Below are 6,000 nucleotides of genomic sequence, written 5' to 3'. Positions count from 1 at the left end.
TGATGTCTTCTAGATAACATATATGTAAAATCTCAGATACCAGCCTTGCTAACAGGTTCCACTCTTTATATGGAAAGATTTCTATTTATTTGACATCGCTTTTCCTTTTAGATAACAAACTATGATATCTGGACAACTTACAATCCATCTTTTATGTTTTTGGGTTGGGTTCCCATTGTTTCTTTGTATTTGATGTACCTTCTCCATCTGTCTACTGATACAAAAATGATGCAGGTCATATTGTGAGGCCATCTTCCATAAATTGTGAAGGGTGAGAAATTGTTGGTCTATTTGTGTGATGATGAAAAAAAATTAAGCATTGTTAAGAATGCTCAGATCTATGTTCGACTGGAATGCCTTTTGATAAAAAATTACTCCCTCTGTAAAGTAATACTATAAGACTTTTCAGATCACTGCATTAGTAATACTGAGATCACTACTGGAAGGGGGAGTAGTTTGTTACTTCCTTTTCACCATGACAGAGTGCAACAATTGAGATCTCAGTATGTATTAATCATTCCCAATCAAGAGAATTGTTGATCTCAAGGTGCAGGTGCTGCAGGGGGCGGAGCCGCTTTCTGAAGGGGACTCGGGGCGGGTGGCCCCCGTGTCGGTGTCAAAACCGGCGGATCTCGGGTAGGGGGTCCCGAACTGTGCGTCTAGGCCGGATGGTAACAGGAGGCAAGGGACATGAAGTTTTACCCAGGTTCGGGCCCTCTTGATGGAGGTAAAACCCTACGTCCTGCTTGATTAATATTGATGATATGGGTGTTACAAGAGTAGATCTACCACGAGATCAGAGAGGCTAAACCCTAGAAGCTAGCCTACGGTATGATTGTATGTTGTGATTGTTGTTCTATGGACTAAAACCCTTCGGTTTATATAGACACCGGAGAGGGTTAGGGTTACACAAGGTCGGTTACAAAGGAGGAGATATCCATATACGTATTGCCTAGCTTGCCTTCCACGCCAATTAGAGTCCCATCCGGACACGAGACGAAGTCTTCAATCTTGTATCTTCATAGTCTAACAGTCCGGCCAATGGAGACAGTCCGGCTATCTGGAGACCCCCTAATCCAGGACTCCCTCAGTAGCCCCTGAACCAGGCTTCAATGACGATGAGTCCGGTGCGCAGTTGTCTTCGGCATTACAAGGCGGGTTCCTTCTCCAAATACGTCACAGAAGAATTTGAATATGAGGATAGTGTCCGACCCTGCAAAATAAGTTCCACATTCCACCGTAGAGAGATTAATGTTTTCGCAGATCTAATTTGCTAGCTTGTTTCGGCAGCATGACGTTACGTCATGGCCCAGTGATTATTCGAACCGTTTCTTTTAACCAGCCCCGCACATAACGCGAGGCAGTTTTTCGACACGTCTTGTCAAAGCAGAGATCGTGTCCCCTTATTACGGGATTCTCATCAATACGGGCGTGGGTAACCCCAACCGCGCCATCAATTATAGCGCTTGGGGGATAAGTGAGTTTTACCAGGCAAGTGGGGACGCTTAATTTTGTCCGCCCATATAAAGGGATAAGGATTCACCTTTCTATCCACGCCTTCTTCCTCCTCTGCTCATCCGCTCCCGCACACTCGAGCTCTAGCGCCCAAGCTCTCACTTCCATCTCAACCTTCTCCAAACATGTCCCGAGCGGGAGGCAAGTGGATGGTCTCCTCCGTCATGGAGCGAGACGTCAAGAAACTGAGGAGAGCCGGATACCTGCCCGATGACATCGCGCACCGGCTCCCAGATGAGGGGCAGCTCATCCCCACCCCCAGGCCCTATGAGAGGGTGGTATTCCTCACCCATTTCCTCCGCGGACTGGGATTCCCTCTCCATCCCTTCGTCCGGGGGCTCATGTTTTATTACGGCTTGGATTTCCATGATCTGGCCCCGAACTTCATCCTCAACATCTCGGCGTTTATCATCGTGTGTGAGGCCTTCCTCCGCATCAAGCCCCACTTCGGCTTATGGCTGAAGACCTTCAATGTCAAGCCGAAGATAGTGAGCGGCCGCCAGGCGGAGTGCGGAGGCGCCATGGTGGGCAAGATGCCCAACATCACATGGCTTGAGGGCTCCTTCGTGGATACCATAAAGGGGTGGCAATCGGGGTGGTTCTATATCACCGAGCCGCGTGAACCCGCATGGGTAGCGGCCCCCGAGTTCCGATCTGGCATCCCCATGCGGCTCACCTCCTGGAAGACAAGGGCCTATCCTGGGGTAATTCAAAAGAGCTAACCGGACTCCAGACATGTATTCAAAACATGGTGGACAAGAAGCTCAAGCTTGTCAACATAGTCCAGGTTATGCTCATCCGCCGGATACTCCCGTGCCAACAACGGGAGTTCACCTTGTGGGAGTTCAACCCGGCGCAGCACCGAACTCTGAACAGGCTCTTCGACATGACTCATGAAGATGCCTGGAGGGTGCTGTTCAAGGGCGCCGCGGTCCCTCCCCCCATTACTGAGGATCGCGGATTCAGCGCGAAGCGCCAAGCCAGTGCGGTAAACTGTTTTACCTTTCATAGGATACTTGTTTTCTATATAGATTGACTCTATGCGGGATCTAAACTCCCGTGCCGTTAACAGGACTGGTAGAAAATGGCCGGACAAATCAACTGTCCGGCTCCCTTGCCAGAAGGCCCTGCGGACGCCCTTCTGGTGAAGATGTTGACTCCGGCCCCTTATAAGGTGCCAGAGAAGACCAAGAAGGCCAAGGGAGCTCGAAAGAGTTCCCGACGCCAGGCGTCGTCGGACTCACCGTCTGATGACTCTGCGGCGCACTCTTCCTCCGAAGACGAGGAAGAGGAAGAAGAGGCTCCCCCACCGACTGGGGGAGACAAGAAAAGGAAGGCCGCCCCAACTGAGGAGGCCGGAGGGTCCAAGAAGGGAAGGACTCTCCTTCCGGACAGCTCCACCGCCGCCGACGAAAGTGAAGACGAGTGGTTGCCCAGGGCCAAGCCCCAACGGAGATCGTAAGTATTCGGATACCAATGTAACCCATAGGATTCCTTTGTCGCATTGCTTTCCCTAATCACCGAACATAATTACGCAGGCCGCCACGAGCCAACATCGAGGTATCATCGGACGGCTCCCTGGGTTCGTCGGACATGGATAGCGATCCAGTCCCGACTGCCACCTCCCCTCATCCTGCCGACGACACCGAGGTGTTATCTCAAGAGGCACCGGATCGTGGGGAGACAGTCCCGGAGACGCCTCAAGGCGACCTTCCGGACTCCGGGAGCAGAGGGGACGGGGCCCCTGAGAGCTCCGAGTTCGGCCCTCAGCCGAACACCGCGCCGGAACCTCCAGCGGTTCCAGGCTCAGGCAGGCTGTCTCCTTCTAAGAGGGGTGAGACGCCTGTGCCGGTGACCTCTGTCCATCCAGAGGTGCCGGACAATCTGTTGGAAGCGCTTCGCAGCGCTTCCATCGAGGAGGAGCACCGCACTATCATGAGTGCGGTGATCCAGAAGGTTCAGTCCGCCAAGAGCGGATTGACTGAAGCCTGTACTAGCCTTCTAACAGGCTTCGAGGTAAGTGTTTTTAAAATGTAGTAGAAGTATTACTGCATAGATAGTAGCCCCTGATGCTTTGTTCGGTGTTCGCAAAGAAAAGCCGAACAGAGGATCAAATAATATCGCAGGAGTCTAATATAAGTATGTCAATATGCATATGCAGGCTTCTCTGCTGGCGTCCGCCACACTAACTGCAGAGGTCGCCGTATTGAAGCAAGACCTCGATGGGTCCAAGAAAGAGCTCGGCCTTGTCAAGAGGCAGCTCGAGGAGAACGAGGGTAAGTAACACCCCGTCTATAGATATATGTATATAAAAAAGGACGCGATTGCAAAATGACAGGATCATTGTATGTTTTGCCAGGGGCCACGACCGAGGTGGTGACCCTGAAGCAAGCGCTGACCAAGGCAGAAGATACAGCGGCCAAGGATCGCACCGAGCGAGAGAGGCACGAGGCTCGGGTGGGCGAGGTGCAGCAAGAGCTCCAGGCTCTCGTGACGATGCATGAGGCGTTGGAGCTTGACTTGAAGACGCGAGAGTCTGAGCTTGCCGCGGCCCATGAGAGTGCAAAGAGTGCCAAGACCGAGGCCCAGAAGGCCCTTCAGAAGATCAACGCGATGAAGAAGATAGCGGCGGGTAAGGCTTTCTATATGCAAAGCAAGCATGTAAAGGTGAATTACCGATTACTTACCCGAATCCGGAGCTCTTCAGGAGCATTCGCAGATTTGCCCTGCAGTGTGTCCGATGCCGCACAATTCTACCAGGCCGAGGACGGAAGCTCGACGGAGAAGCTGTTCTGGTCTCAGTATGCTGAGGCCAAACATCCGGTGCCAATGAGCGACCAGCTGAAGCAGATGGCCAAGCTACATAAGGCGGCCGATCAGGCCATGAAGGGCTTCATAGTCCGGTTGTGGCCTGGCGACACCCTTCCGAACAGTTTCTTCGGCCTGGTGAGGCGGCTTGTGGATGCCTGCCCCCGGCTGGAGGTCGTCAAGCGATCCGTCTGCATAGAAGGTGCACGCCGGGCTTTTGCCCGTGTAAAAATGCAGTGGGTCAAGCTAGATGCCGTGAAGCTGATCAAGGAGGGGCCACCGGAGGGCAAGGAGCACCGCCACCCCGAGATGTACTACGAGGGTGTTCTGCCGGGTGCCCGTCTTATCGCGGATGAGTGTTCGCAAAATGTAATATTTGAATGAGACTTGCTCATGTTGTCCTGTATGTATGAAAACTTGTATCATGTTCGCTATGCAACGCTTGTTAGAATTTAAAATATTACCTTCTGTTTGGCTGTTTATCCAATCTGAGAGATGGCTAGTCCTCGGCTTCTGCCCCCATGCCACTAGTGCTGGGGTGTTCGGGATAAACCTGAGCACTCTTGTTCCCATGTTTGGGTCATTCGAGGGAGGTGCGCAGCACAACAAACAAGGAAACCGGACTAATAATGCTTTATCACTCTCACTTAGCCATAGAATTTTATAATTTCAAATTTCGGCGAAGCCCCTGGTATTCGGAAGGCCGAATTCGGGGCGCGATACATGCCTGTAAGCCGGACGGAGGCGGCCCCTCGCCCTAAGCGGCATAAGTCTTTAGGGACTCGAAAAACCTCGCCGAACAGCGACCAGTCTCTCACCTTATCATGACCGTCAGTTTTAGCTTTCTCTACTGAGGTGCTCGGCCCGGCAGAACCGGGGCACAATCATAGTAGTTCTCCTAGCGCTACCTTAGCCGATAGAGCGGAACTTAAGGTACCAAAACATAGGAGCCGGGCAAACCCAACATTTGACCAAAGACATGATTCGGAGCTGATGCATATAATGCTATAAGTTCGAGGTGCCGCACTTGTGAAAGTGTTCGGACTTCTCAGACCATATTATGGGTAAGTAAGCCCCTGGTGTATTGGCCGTACCAGAGTGTACGGTTGCAAGGCATCATTAGTGAACACACACACACACACACACACACACATATATAACAAAAATGCAATAATAGTCATAATGTCATGCATTGTATATTAAAAAATTGCATTAAAGCAGAGTGATACAGATGGTGCAATGAGCAAAAGAGTAGGACTATGTCCCTTCCAAGGGCGAGCTGAGGAATGATATGAAATCTGTAACAACCTGGGAATTCCATTGTATAACATAGTTGTCTGCCTCCTTGGTTGCTGTATCATGTGTTCGGCAATAGAGCTGCCGAACAGTGTTTCCAGAGATTAAAGTCCTGAAAGAAAAAGAAAAATAACCAAACGGGAAGCCCCTAGTGCGGTTTAGGCCGCGTTTTGGGTCGTGCCGCAGTTGTGCCCCCCCTCCCCACGTGTGCCCATGGTATTTTTAATGCGCAATTATGTACACGTGGCACGAATAACGCCGTTGGGCTGGGATTGGGGTGGCCGCCGTATTGCTACGAGAGCTCAGATCACGCCAAGTGGTCTGTCTGCCGATTGCCCCGAGCGGGCTTGAAGGTGTCCGGGCTTTGAAACACCGAACTGG

Source organism: Triticum urartu, chromosome 1A, assembly GCF_056163025.1.
Source record: "Triticum urartu cultivar PI428250 chromosome 1A, HENAU_Tu73, whole genome shotgun sequence".
Lineage (NCBI taxonomy): Eukaryota > Viridiplantae > Streptophyta > Magnoliopsida > Poales > Poaceae > Triticum > Triticum urartu.
Note: the sequence above shows the minus strand (reverse complement) of the source record.